Source organism: Lissotriton vulgaris, chromosome 5 (genome assembly GCF_964263255.1).
Source record: "Lissotriton vulgaris chromosome 5, aLisVul1.2, whole genome shotgun sequence".
Lineage (NCBI taxonomy): Eukaryota > Metazoa > Chordata > Amphibia > Caudata > Salamandridae > Lissotriton > Lissotriton vulgaris.
This window is the reverse complement of record NC_141693.1, coordinates 570,012,931-570,028,289: the sequence shown is the minus strand read 5'-3', so window position 1 is coordinate 570,028,289 and position 15,359 is coordinate 570,012,931.

Genomic DNA, 15,359 nt, shown 5'->3' with positions numbered 1-15,359 from the left:
TTCGAAGGGAAGCGTGGTCTCAATGTCCTGAGGCGCTGCATCCTTAAAAAAGCCAGTTCTTGTGCGGGAGTTGGTGTTGGGCCAATTGAGCCAGTGCTGTGATTACTTTCAGCATCGGTTTCGTACTCTGAGCTGATTTCATTCTCTCTTTGTTCCACTGTTGTGTTTGCCCCACTTGGTTGTGTGTTAGGGGTTTGCCTTCTTATTTGGTCATACTTCTTTGCGAAGGTGTAAATCCTTCCGTTCATATAGTCATTGCGGTCCCGCTGAAATTTTATCGCTTTACGTTCCTTGATGTCTGTTTCATGTTTAAGAACTCTTTCTTTTATTTTGTTCAAACTCTTGGTAATTTCATCTTGATTTGGTTTGAGTTCAAGTTGCTGCATTATTTCTTCAATGCGAGATATCATTTTTTGTCTGTCACTTCCTGCAAATTGTTTCAAGATTTTCAACATATTTTCCGAGGATTTGGCACTGTTTTCTGCCCACATTTGTAACATTTCCGGGTCTGGGTCTTCATACGTAGGGGCCACCAAGATTCTGAGCCCCCTGGGAATTCTTCCCACTTCCAGGTACCTCTTGAGAGATTTCACTTCCCACCACTTCCCTGTTTCTTTTTTGCTAAGTTTTTCCAATTCGTTCAGTAGTTTTCTTGTTTCATCCTGCCCGGTTGGTTGTGCTTGGGCGCTTGGAGGGTTTTTGCCGCTTTTGCCTGTATCCGTATCTGTGAATACATCTAGTGCTGCTTCCTCTCTCTCCCTTTCCCATTCGGCAGACATACTGATAATGATTTCTCAATAATTTCGGTTTGCATAGATTCACTGCCCGTGTGTCACTTTGCTCGAACACCGGGTCTCCCTCTCCCACAAACCAAACACTCTTTGCCCGCTTCCCGTTACTTCCAGCTGTCAGCCGTCTTACCTGGAAATCTCCGACTACTCTCCAGCCGTCGTGGATCTCCAGGCAGTCGGCGTCACGCTGTTTTGGCAGGTCACTCGGTCTTTCTTCTTGCAGGTTCCGGTTGGCACTGTGTGTCTTTTTGTAAAGAAATACCAGCAGGCGTCCTTCTTTCCACAGTGCAGCCAAATCGAGGAGGGTCAGCGTTGGGTTTCAAGGACTTCCACCCTATGTATTCTTTCATACCATGCTTCACGATAAAAGACGGCGCTGACTCCGTGAATCTTAATCCAAACTTTTATTCTTGATCAGTTTCTGCTTAGACGCGTTTCGGCGTTCCCGCCTTGTTCACTACATCTGCCGTTGTGTTAAGGGCATACATATATACACAGAAACCTGGGTGTGTCACTTACTTAGTGTTTACAGGTTAGAACCAGATGTTGCCATGGTTACATTTTGGCATTTGGTTCATAGACATAAACAAGTGCATGACTTACAGAGCATGTTTAGAAAACATTTTACATTTACTAATTATTTCACCAAATAAACGTGTTCGTGTATTTATGACCTTCTCGCCATGCAGCATGTTAAAATTGTCACAGCCGCATTAAAGTCATATTTAAACAGTTATAATATAAACAGTGAAAAAAGGTGTTTACACAATGTGCCACATAGTCCCATCAGTCCCTGCCATTGAAGTTCCGATTTGCAGGTCCTACTATAGTTGGCCATATGGTTTGCCTGTATGCTACTTCCCCGCTCGGGAATATTCGGGGAAGCCGTTGTCATGTGCAGAGAGATCTTGACAGTTTCCTCAAGGGGGTTGCGAGCGTGGGACATAAATTACATCGTGTCATATACCCTTAGGTGAGTGGATGTAAAGTGCGGCGCTACAGTTAATAACAATATATATATATATATATACATATATTGAAAATCAGTCCAAACTCTCAATTAAGAAAGGCGCTGACTCTGTGAATCATAATCCAAAGAAAATGTATTCTCTCAGTAGCTGCTTAGACGCGTTTCGGCGGCTTGCTCCCACCTTGTTAACTATATATATATATATATATATATATATATATATATATATATATATATATATATATATATATATATATATATAGATATGCCTGCATCAGTCTGTCAGTTGGTGTGTAAGTGTGCCTGTATGGTTGCCTGGGTGTCTGTGTGGGGGGTGACTCTGTGCATAGATGTGTGAGTGGGTAATTCACTGGGTGTATGAGTTCAAGAGTGCATCTGTGAAGGGCTGTATGGGTGAGTGAGTGTGTGTATGGGTGTGTTGATGTGTGGATGGATATCTCAGTGGCACACGTGAAAGGAAGTATATGTCAGTGTTGGAGTATATAAATAACTATATATGAGAGTGAGTGATTGTGAGAGTGGCTGTATGGATGAGTGTGTGCTTATATTGTATAAGAGAGTATGTGTTACTATCTGTGTTAATACGTGAGGTGGTGTATGTATAACTGTATAGGTGAGTACATGAGAGTGTAAATGATTCTTTACAGGATTGACTAGGTGTGTGAGTAACTCTATGGATGAGTGGTGATGTGTGAGTGTCTTTATAGGTGTATGAGTGCAAATGATAGTGCTGTATTGATAAGTGACTGCATGTATGAATGACTGTATGGGTGAATGAGGGGACGTTTATGTAGAACTAGATATCAGTGAGTGGGTATGTAGTAACTGGTAGTGGTGAGTCTATGGTTTCAAAAATGATAGTCTGTATTTTAGAATGGGAGTACCAAAGGTTAAATTAGGGTGTGAGGAGGTGCATCAGATTATCATGTGGATGATGTCATCAGTGATGTCATTTGAGATGTCATCAGTGATGTCATCAGTGATGTCACTGACCATGTCATGAATGATGTAATATGTGACATCATCAGCAGTGCAAGAGTTATAGTTAGCTCAACTAACTATAAAGGCCGAATTTCTCTGGTTTTGTACGAGTGAAATGCCCAACTAACTATAACGTCCCTGAAACCTATGATTTTTCAGTGAATATCTATGTTTTTTTAGATGCTAATTTCTAACTTTATCGTCCCTGAAACCTATGGTTTTTTCAGTGCATTTAAAATGTTTTTAAAATGCTAATTTCTAACTATAACGTCCCTGAAACCTATGTTTTTTTCTGTGAAGTTCAAAGGTTTTTTTAAATGATAATTTCTAACTGTAACGTCCCAGAAACCTATGTTTTTTTCAGTGAATTTCAAACGTTTTTTAAAGGCTAATTTCTAACTATGCCTACAGAGGTATGACATGTGAAGAAAGAGGAAGAAAGGCTCAGGAAGAAGCAAGAGAAATGCAGAAAGCTGCAACAAAAGCCCAGAAAGACAAAGAAAAGTGCAGGAAGCAGCAAGAGATATGTAAAAAGAACCAAAAGAGGTGCAGAAAAAGTCCTTGTTGCAAATTCATCCTGTGCTCCCAACTTTTTGCTGATGGATACTGATGGTAGCTGACTCTGCCTAACCAGGCCTAGAGTCTATGCTAAAAGACACTTATAATACAGTGAAAACACCTACATACACTTGGGTACACTATGGGTTGGGGTACCCCTGTGATTGGCATGACCTCCCCTGTAAGGCCTTAGTACATAATAGGGCAGGGGGGTTAAAACTACCTCTAAGTCAGAGGTGCAGAAAGATGATTTTTTAAGTAGTATCATGTTTGCAGAGTGGTGGAGAAAGGGTGCTTGGCCTCCGACCAGCACTCAGGAATTTTGTTGCATATGGTTTACAGGAGGTACCAGTAGGGCTGCTTGGCCCCCAAAGTCCCTCAGGAGTAAATTGGACTTCATCCCCCATCCCGTAGTCTGCCAGAAGGTGCGGTTGCAGAGTGGTGGAGAAAGGGGAGCATGTCCTACGTCGACGTCATAGCAATCCTACGGTGTGGGACTTACTACAGGTAACAAGAGGGGTAGATGGCCCCCAACGACAACCTTGGGGGCCAACTACCCAAACCTATTACCTCCAGTAAGTCCCAAACAGCAGGATTGCAAAGTTCTTATAACAGGCTATGCCCTCTTTGCCCACCACTCTGCAAATGAGCTTCCTGGCACGCTCGTGGATGGGATTGAAGTCCACTTAACTCCAGGGGGTCCGTTAGGGACCAATTAGCCTACGACTTACCTCCAGTAAGCCCCACACAGTGGGATTGCTGAGAGGTGGACACAGGCCACGCCCCCTTTCCCCACAACTCTGCAAACACACACCCTGACGCGTTCTAAGTTGGGGTATTTAGTCCCCTTGAATACTGGGGGTCCAACTAGCCCACCAGGTACCTCCAGTAAGTGCCACACAGCTGTATTGCAGATAGGTGGTCTGAGTCCATGCCCCTTTTTATACAACTCTGCAAACGTGCCTCTTGGCACACTGCTGGAGGTGCGATGAGGTCCTCTTGTGTCCTGAGGTCCTCCCTGGGAAATGAGAGCCCCGGGGAGGTGGTCGTCCCCACAGCTGCGAGGGGGCTGCCTGCCCCTGCATATCATCAATGAAACCTCAGGGAGGTGGCGGTCCCCAGAGCTGTGCGGACCCCCACTATATAATTTGGGATTGCCCCCGGAACCTGGCCCACCCAGGGGCTTAACAATAATGAAGTGCGGGAGCCCATGCTTCATTTTAAGAAATATTCTCTGCAGGTTTCACACACCCAGCACAAATTCTGCAGTTTAAAAAATAATAATATTTTGGGGCCCTAGTGGTCCCTGTGGGACCCCCTCAGCAGGCCTAGGGGGTCAGGGTGTTTCTACCCTGCCCCCTTTTCTTGATTTTTAGTTTCTTTTCACTGTTTTCTTGTGACTGGGTTACCGAGTCACAAGATGGCTGGCAACACTTGTTTGGAGTGTTTGCAGCCAAACAGAAGTCAGTTACTGCTCGGCAGGAGTCGCGGCTCCTCCTCGGTGCTCATATATCAATATTTCTCTTTTTTTAATTTCTCAGGAACTGCTAAACGGGATTACACCATTTAAAAAAAGGTTGCTTTTTGAATCAAGACCTAACTTTTTGCCAAATTTTGTGTAATTCCGTTCAGCAGTTCGGGCTGTAGCTGTGTCTAAAATTTCCTATGGAAATTAACATGGGTAAAACGTGATTTGGGACCCCGCTTTTTCTCAGCCCCCGCTTGACGAATCACCCCAAAACTTTTAAAACAGGAGCTGGCTAGAGCGACCAATTAGTTTGGAAAAGTTCACGAAGTTTCATTGACCGGCGCCAAAGATATTTGCAAAACAAAAAACACATTGAATAGAAACAAGGTCCTAACTATAACTACCTATTGTCCACCGCCAGTAGGATGTTGAAGTAACATTGAAAGGTTCTATGTAACCAGGGCATTGGTGTATGGATTAGTGAGTGGAGGGCAACCTGGCTGTTATCCCTCTGTTTCTCCAATTCTTCTTTCATGATATCAAAGACTGAGATCAGACTATCATGACAAAAAAAAATACTCATTACAAAAACTAGCAGTAGTAACTTCTAAGCAATTCGGGGAGCTAGTATCTATTTAATTTATGTAAAAACTTAAAATGAAACTTAAAAAATCCTTGAGTCAGGACTTAGGAGAAAGTTAGGTCACTCTTTGTTGCATTTGAGAAACACAAGGCCTGATTCAGAAAGGTAAATTATGTGACTCTTTTGGTATTAGTTCACTCTTGCAGTGTAAATATACAAATAGTAAATGTTCCATCAGTAACTTTTCAAGTAGTAACTTTGTGAGAAATAAGTAACCCTATTACTTTAAAAGGAGTTACCATTACTTACTACTAGTAAGGTAGTTATTTTTTTTTGATTTTTATAGCATAAACTTGACCCTTGCAGGTGTCAGAGCACTTTACAGATTTACATGTTAACAGAGAACAACACGATGATAGCAATAAAAATAGGATCAAAGTATAGGTGTCAACCAGGGAAGGGAGGGAATCAATGTTTCCTCTAATTTTCTTTCTCTGTGTATAGCAGTGGAAGGTCTCTGTGCGCTGCAGCCAAGGCTATGTACGCCAGTAATCAGACAGCGCATGTGGGTTCAGTGCCAAATAGCAGTGCAAATATCACTGCAAACATATGGTTAAAAATGTGCAAAGATGGTGCATTTCCACACATACAGCGCCACGTGTAGGGTCTTAAGGCAGGTTTGCAATTTAGATACACAAGCCATGATAAGAATTTGTCACACAGCCAAGTACAATTCAGATTCAGAAAAGCACAGGACCCCAACAGTGGTACCATTATAAGATTTTAATAAAAATTGTCAACTGGAGCACTGTTCATAGAGTGGGGAAATGTTGGGAGCCTATACACGATCACATATACACAATAAGTTGTACAATAACATAAAATGTTTACAATTTAATATGCAAGCTACTGAGTAATGTCTGGATTTTCCATTTGAGAGATAGTTTGTGAAATTTCTGACATCCAGGCAAACTAGGACTGTGGGAGAAGGCCGTTTACACAAGTCAAGTGCCATCACTTGATGGGCGACAAGGTTGCTTTCCCCGTCGATCCTTACCATTTTTCCAGTGCTGATATACTCTATTGAGGTCAACTTTCCCATTTAAAATGTATGCCTTTCCAGCATATCCATATGCTTCTCCGCTGGTCTATTTCTCAATTTACTCTTGATAGTGTTCATGAGGCTGAATCTTCATTCACAATCTACACTAGATGCTTGAAATGTTGTGCAGACATCAACAAGCTAAGACACCATACTATATTGAGAAGCATTGCATAAAGTGAAATTCACCATGTCTTGACAGGCGGCAAATAACCCATTATTTACATGTTCTGTCACCACATATTTATATTCTCTGTATTGCCAAACAACATCTTCTGGGGTTTCACAATCACCCAGGATCATGATATTTTTATTTTCAACAAGTCTTTGTGCATTCCCAGTCCCAAAATCAAAATGTGATCGTGTTGCTGCTGCTTGGAATTCAAAATGTGCCCATTCTTTCAGTTCCTCTTCAGATAACCTTTTTTGCATGTGCTGACAAGGAAGAGAAACATAAGACAAAATAGGCCCACTGTCAAACTCTTGTCCTGTCTTGTACGACACCGTCATATCTCTTACTCTTACTGTGTTGCTCCAAAAGACAGTGTCCCCCAAGTGCAGTTCTTTAATTTGGCCATTCTTTGCTCTTGCATACTGTACAGCTTTACCAGTAGTCAAAGAAAATATTTGGAACAGTTTGCACAAATATGCAAATTAGACCAGAATGTCATTAAGTACTGCAAGGGAAATATGGTAGTTTGAGTCTTATGGCTTTTTTAACAATATTTAGCTACTGGATCAATATTCTCAACTTTCTCATGCTCAAAGTACTTTAAAACAGCCTCATCATTATTACAAAATAGTGCACCACCTGCAAAATGCCTTGAAAGCCATCTGACTTCATTCAATGGTCAAAAGGAGACCACTTCACATTCAATGGCGGTTGAGATTTCATCAAACTTGGAATTCCTAGCAGAAGGTCTGGAGAACACAGTGTAGACAGTCCTCAATAATGTCCCCATCTCTTTAATCATCTGAACTCTCTTCCATGCATCATCAACTCCCAAATCTTCTTGGTGGGCAACACAATGCTGCTCAACTAGGTGAGGAATAGATTATTTAAGGTGCTGAGCAACACCATTATTCTAACCCAGCATCACAGACGCACCATCGGATTTTAACTTGAACATTTTCATAAGGTCCAGGTCATTGGGAGCTTAGAATTCTTACACAGCTGTAATGATAGCCTCAGCATTACAACTACTCAGCTTCACTATACAGTGTTTTGTGCTCTGTTGATGTTACAGGTCGGAACTTGAAGTACAGGATGAGCATTTTTGTAACAGGAACATCTGTGCTCTCATCAATTATCAATGTGTGGTACAAAATGTTGCGAAGTTATGCTAAAGCTTCACAGTGTATCACACTATTGAGGACCTCAAGGAACTCAAAGGCATAGTTCTTGCTCCTCCAGCTGTCTGGCATCTTCACGTACAAAGCTAGGTGGTCATGGATGTCTTGGACAGACAACATTGAAATATTCATCTTGACTGCCAGCAAGACGTTGTTGATGAGAATCTTCATCTCCTCAGGCAGGGATTTTTGTCATTTAACCACTTCTAATTTGTTTGCTTTGTCGGTGGAAGTTTTAGTCAGTATTGCTCACCCTCCATAACCAAACCTGGCAGCAGCACTTTTGTTTCTCAGTATCACCAAGGCAGACTTGTGAACTTTGCTAATTAGATGACGTTTCTCGTTTCAAGCCATCACTCCATTTCGACCCTGTAGAAAAGTCCTCAACAATCTTGGCTCGGTACATGCTTTGCAAATCAAGCCCACGTCTGGACTGTATTGAAATAGTTCCCCGAGCTGCACGCAAACCTTGCTTCCTGATTTCTGAGTCTTAGCCTCTATAAATTCTTTCTTCCACTCTTCCTTGAATATGTATATGATTTTATTTCTGTTATATGTATATTAATTCAATCGAGCAAAGGCTTTCAAATGTATTAATTTAATAAGCTGGACTGCACAAAGAAGAGCTACTGAGAGGTAGCTGGAAAGCTACAGTAGCTCACGAGCTACGGGTTGAAAACCCCTGACGTAGAGTGTAGTTACCTGGATTTTCTGTTCTCTGCCCTTCCAAACTTACATGTAGCTCTGTCCGTACAGCCTGCAGTAGAAGTAAAGATTGTTACAGCACATTGTGATATAGCAATATACCATGTGCACCGCAAGGGAACACTACTAAAACAATTACCTGTTGTTGTGTTCGTACTCACCTCTGCCAGTTCAAGTGTGTGTGTTTGGTACTGTCTGCGAAACCTGCGACAAAAGAAAACATGGGTAAAGTATGTTGTTATACTATAATGTACAAGGTGCACCACAGTTTAACTGTACCAAACAATTACTTGTTTGTTCTGCCTGTACTCATGTCTGCCTGTGCAGTTGTATCCGTAGTACGGTCTCCCAAACCTGCAAAAGAAAAAGGATGCAGATTGTGAATCTATTTACCTAGCAAACCCCAAATCCAACCAAGAACATAAACAGAATGGCCTTGTCTTTGTGGGTACTCATGCCTGAACATTCAAATTCAAATAACTTACAGACTGCAAACCTGCAATTGAAGACAGGATTGTTAGCAACGTCTCTAAGAGTTACAAACAATGAATGTGACTGTTCCAGAGTCTCCAGTAGGAAAAGCAACCAAATAGTTACCTGGGATTTCAGTTTAGGCCAAAGAGGCATGTGCCCATGTGCTTCATTATTAGCACCCATTATTCTAAACTGGTCTATAAATCTGCACTGTGTGTTACACATTCTGTGATGCAGCTTTTCCCTGGCATTTAAACTGTGCATGTGGTTGATTTGGGTGAACTAAGAAATTCACAAGGAGGACTGTGCTGCACACAAGACTTCAAAAGGTCCCACACGGACACGATGCAGCAATATGATAAAGCCTTTCTAATTGAAAATAAGTTACCTCTCTAACACTTCTTTTTTTTGTATCACCTTCACTACACTACACCCCCACACACAATCCACCCTCTGACTTGCATTTTCTTTACTTTTTTGCGATGTCAAATTTTTTAACTGCTGTGCATATCATTCACACACATTTGCTTGTAATCACAATTCAAATACACCATGGGTATAGTCACAAATATTTTCCTAGGGGCCAAAAATGTTTGGTCATGGTGTGACCGAGGGCCACACTGATGCCAGCAGGGTGGTAGTCAGGGAGTTGGAAGGTGTTAAGGTGGGTGTAGGGGAAGGAACCATATACATTTAGTGTCTGAATTTAATTGCACAATGTACCAGAAAACTTGAGATCAATACTGGCTTCCCCACTTGACCAAACTGTGTGATCCTAGGCAATTGTTTTATATCACTTTCGCTCTTGCATATCCGGCGGCTGCCCATTGTGTGTTTAGTATCAAATGTGCAGGACATAATTAAATAGAGGGAGAAGAAAAATTTCCCAACCACCTCAAAATATGTTGTGTTCACAAAGAGTCTGGTTGATAGATGTTAGTTTAAAAAAAAATTAAATTCCTCTAAATTCCTACACTTTTGAGTAATTGTTTTACCTTAATTTTGAAAACAAAAAACTTTTTGGTTTGTAAGGCAAAATTTCTGCGGTGATGTTACTAAACTAGCTCCACTATTTTCATTTAAGCAAGTTTTAAAATTACCTTAATTATGCTAAGTTAGTAGTACCAACTTCTAAAGGAACACACCTGAAGAAATATAATACTTGTGGCAAAATCATCATTTTTAGTAGGCTACATCGCCCTACTTAAGAGAAATGGAGACATTCCGCCTGATCCAACTGTTTCCTCACCCCTAATGTTAAGTCCTCCCAATTAGACTTGACCAGGGCCATTGAAAAGACCCTCAGTTTAATCCCCAGATAGGTGACTTCTTCACATACCCGTGGATCTGAGAACTTAGGCAGGTTGGCACATAATGTGTGTTCCTTTAGAAGTTGCTACTACTAGCTTAGCACAACTTCAGGCTCTTTGTATGCATTTTATGTGGGCCGGGGGTAAGGCCCGCCGTGCCGGGCGTTTTATGATTTTGCCTAGAAATGTAGGAGGTTGGTCAGTACCAGATTTTAATCTTTATTACTATGCCTGTATACTTCAAGGGATGAATGTTCTGGTAACCGGTGCTGGTCCTCCGAATATGGCAGAGTGCCCGTCAAGTTACCAGATGCTACTAGGTGTGAAGGCTAAAAATGGTCTGTTACTACATCAGGAATGGAGCTATTAAAAACGCACACGTTTTAAGGTACTGCTAGCCGCATATAAAATCTGGCGGACATTAAGGAAAATGTTTGGAATAGGAAAAATTTCTTGGTACACACCCTTGACGTCTCCAATATTTTTGCCAATCGACCTATGGGATAGGGTGGTTTATGAACGGTGGCAAAAAGGATTAAGGTTAGTGGGGGATTTTTTTTGTGATGGATCTCTGAAATCTTTTGAGCAACTTCGTATGCAATATCAGCTACCCAGGGAGAATTTTGCAAAATATTTGCAAATTAGGAATTTCCTATCGCAAAAAGCCAGCAATCTACAAGCTAACCCTCCGATAGAGGATAATACTAAATCTGCAAAAATAGGAGTGCTATACGGCCATTTGCTAACTACTAAGGCGAATGACTTACAGCAACAAAATGTTAAATGGGGGAATAAACTTGGGAGGCAGGATATACGGATAGAAATCTCACTGGAGATGGCAACAAATGTATTTCTCTCTGCAAAATTATCTGCACAGCATTACAAATCCATTTTTAATTTATATTATACGCCTGACAAGATTTCGAAATGGCAGGGTGATACTATTGGGAAATGCTTTAGGTGTGGATACATATCTGCAGACGATCTCCATATTTTTTTTGGGTGCCCTCGGTTATCTTTTTTACTTTTACAGATAGAGAATTACCTAACAACCACTTTAGGGTTTCCCGTTAAACTAAGTGCTACGCAGATAATGCTAGGTGTAGAAATGGGGCCGGTAATATCAGATCTAATACAGCCACATGTCAAACTAATATTCTTAGTTACAGCGGTATATAGACTTTTATTAGCATCTTGGTGGTTACAGCAGGAACCCCCCTCTTTTGAACTATGGAGAGCGCGTTTTTTTGCAGTTCATAATATGGAGCATAGTCTGTATGCCCTTAAAGGGCATAGGAAAAAGAAGCTTGGTCAACAGATCTGGGGCAAGATCACTAGTCATCTAGAGTCTACTGTCTGATGGTCTGTTTCTGTTAACTCCTTTTTTAGTAGCCCTCTATGTATCTGTCTTATTGTATTGTCAATTGCATTTTTTTATGTATCCAATGTGAGTAATATATAATTTCTAAAAATCATTTATTTATCTTTTTTTTATATATTATGTATCTGGCTCCAGGATTATTGATTTATTGATGAATTTATGCAATGAATGTCAATTGTAACTATGTACTCTGTAAATTATGACTCTTTGACGACTAACTCATGTATTTTGTAAAAATAAATTTAAAAAAAGAAATTATCTTAATTATAATTGCAATTAGGAGAGCAGCTGCGGGGCAGATTGTGTACCTCTGAGAAAGTAATCATGGTAATTGCAGCGCATGACAGGTGCTGTGATTAACATGAATACTTTCACAAAGGCACACCATCTGCCCTGCAGCCGCGCTCCTATTACAAATGAAAATAATGGAGCTACCTTAATAAAATCACCACAGGAATTTTGCCTTATTACCAAAGCGTTATTATTGCCCTCACCCTCCGAGTAAAAATACATCAAAGGCAGTAAAGGGTAGTCCTGCTGTCAAGTTAAGATTTTTTTCTCCAAAGGGACTCGTTACAGCTCTTTTACAGTTTCATCATTTCAGAAGTGAAGCATTTTAACTATTCTATACAATGATGCCATTACTGTTGCTTATTTATCTTATGCAAATAACAAACATTGACAAAGCCAACAGTCCTGGCTTGCTGTAGGTGTAGTGATACTTGTTGTATGGTATATCTGGATGCAAAAACAGAAAGAAGCAGCAAAATAACAGTCAGGGGAACACTGTGCTAAGCAGATTTCTAACATACATGTTTTAAACCATGCCCTTAATTAAATCATCCACGCCCCTTTGAGATACCCCCCTCAATTGCTTCATCCCACTTAAAGCGGTACAAAAGGGGGTTGCGATGGACGGAGCAACTGAATCAATCAAACACTCACACCCAGTCAAAAGATAGGGTTTAATCCATCACCGTTGTTTAGCCCACTCTGCCACCCCAGTTCAGACATGGCTATATGCAAATCAGTCTGACCCTGTGCCTCATGGGAACAGTCCAGCCCGAACTGCCAAGCCATGTCTTCCCTGGACCGGAAACAAGCTTCCGAGGACTGGTTTCTGGCATTCCAGCTATCTTCAGCCCGGCTTGCTTGAATCCAGTGGCAAAGTGAGCAAGGGACTCACGTCTGAGCATACCCTGCCACACTTATGGCGGCCAGACATGGGGAAATTGTGTGAAAATTGGCAGCAGCGTGGTTCAGCTGCAGGTTGCCGCACCCGGTGCCAGAAACCGGTCCTCGGAAGCTTGTTTCCGGTCCAGGGAAGACATGGCTTGGCAGTTCGGGCTGGACTGTTCCCATGAGGCACAAGGTCAGACTGATTTGCATATAGCCATGTCTGAACTGGGGTGGCAGAGTGGGCTAAACAACGGTGATGGATTAAACCCAGATCTTTTGACTGGGTGTGAGTGTTTGATTGATTCAGATGCTCCGTTCATCACCACCCCCTTTTGTACCCCTTTTGGCCGCCATAAGTGTGGCAGGGTATGCTCAGACGTGAGTCCCTTGCTCACTTTGCCACTGGATTCAAGCAAGCCGGGCTGAAGACGGCTGGAATGCCAGAAACCGGTCCTCGGAAGCTTGTTTCCGGTCCAGGGAAGACATGGCTTGGCAGTTCGGGCTGGACTGTTCCCATCAGGCACAGGGTCAGACTGATTTGAATATATAGCCATGTCTGAACTGGGGTGGCAGAGTGGGCTAAAGAACGGTGATGGATTAAACCCAGATCTTTTGACTGGGTGTTTGATTGATTCAGATGCTCCGTCCATCACCACCCCCTTTTTTTCATCCCACTAAAAGCCTGATTTTAGTCTCCTGATTTTCTGATCTCCAAATCAATCTGCCCCCAGCCGCGCTCTATTAAGAAAGGAAATGTAGCTAGTCTACAAGCATGATGTGTGCTTTCATATGCTTCTGAGAGCACACATCGTGTTTTTAGACTGGATGCATTTCTTCTGTTAATAAAACGAGGCTGCAGGGCAGATTGTGTGCCTTTGTGAAAGTATTCCTGTTAACCGCTGTGCTGTAATTAACTTGAATACTTTCTCAGAGTTCATTTTCAGAGTGTTGCATTTTCAACAGACAGGTTTAAACTAAGGCAGGAGTGCACCCCTCAAACACATAACCCCTAATTTCCAAAAGAGTGCACAGCTGAGGGAAAGGTCTCTGTGTAGGAGTAAATATTATTTACTTGTGACATTTTTTCCAACTTTTTTAACTATAGTGCCGGATGCCAGCATTGCTTTCTTATATTGAAAGTGAGGGTTTTTACCAACCTCAGAAGGATGCTAGGCTGCGTTGACCCAGATTCGTTTCCACAGCAAGAACTGTACTTGACTGACACATCGAGGTGTTGGCAGTACAATAGGTCAAAGGGTTTCTTTCTATAAGTACGAGACAAACAGAAACTAGAAATCTGGTGATTTTGTGGTGTTCCAGTTCAGCCTTACCCCTTGGACCACCTGTGGTTTGGGGGCCCATAGTGCCCAAGATGTATCTGAAAAAGCTGTCAAAGCAGTGGATTGATCAGTACAATGCCCCCAAAACTGGCAAAAGAGCTACACATTAGTTTTCCCAATGTTTATTTTTGTATGTCTATTTCGTATGTCCCTCATTTGCTGGCAGATGCATCAACGTAGCCTTTTGCTATTCCTAAATAGCGATTTTTAAGGAATCGCTATTTAGGAATAGCAAAAGCCTATGCATGTAGGGATCGCTATTAAAATAGCGATTCCTTAACATTCCTTAATTGCTACTCGCAAATTGCTAGTCGCAATTAAGGAATGCTGTCCCATTCATTCCTATGGGCCTACAGGCCCATAGGAATGTATTGGAGATTGCATGAGCAATTTGCGAGTAACAGTAGATACTCGCAAATTGCTCATGCAATTTCAAGGGTGCATGGTTGTCAAAATGACACCCTGTTGCACCCCTGAAATTGATCTATGCACATATGTTGCACACCCACATGCCCTAAGGGCATGTGTGTGCGCAACATGAAACTTTGAAAAATGCACAAAAGTGCTTTTTTCAAAGTTTTAGCAAATTACCATGAAGTCCAACTTCATGGTAATTTGCTCCCCCTATTAGCAAATTCGCTATTTTTTTGACTTTCATGCATTGCATTTAAGGAATCTCAATTTGGGATTCCTTAAATGCAATCACAATTTAAGGAATCTCAATTTAGAGATTCCTTAAATTGCGATTTTTGCATTTGGGATGATGCATCCCAAATGCAAAAATACCGGGAGCAAAGGGGCTGATTCTGAGAATCTGACCATTTGCTCCCGGTATTTACTTTGATGCATCTGCCAGTAAATGTATTGTACGCATGGTTTTATTTGGAAACAATCAATAAAAAACTTTTGAAATTGAACCAAAAAAAACATATTAAAGGGGGTGCAAATAATCAGCTTATGCAATGTCACAAGACTGACCATGTTATTAAATGCATAGAGAATCTTTTTTCATTCTTCTGATCCTGCTTCTACCAGTGAGATTTTCATCCATAAAACATGTGTCTCAAAATATCAGGTTCCCCTTTTTTATTAAATACCTCCGTAGTTCCAATCACCAGATGGCTAAACTCTCTTTGGAGAAAT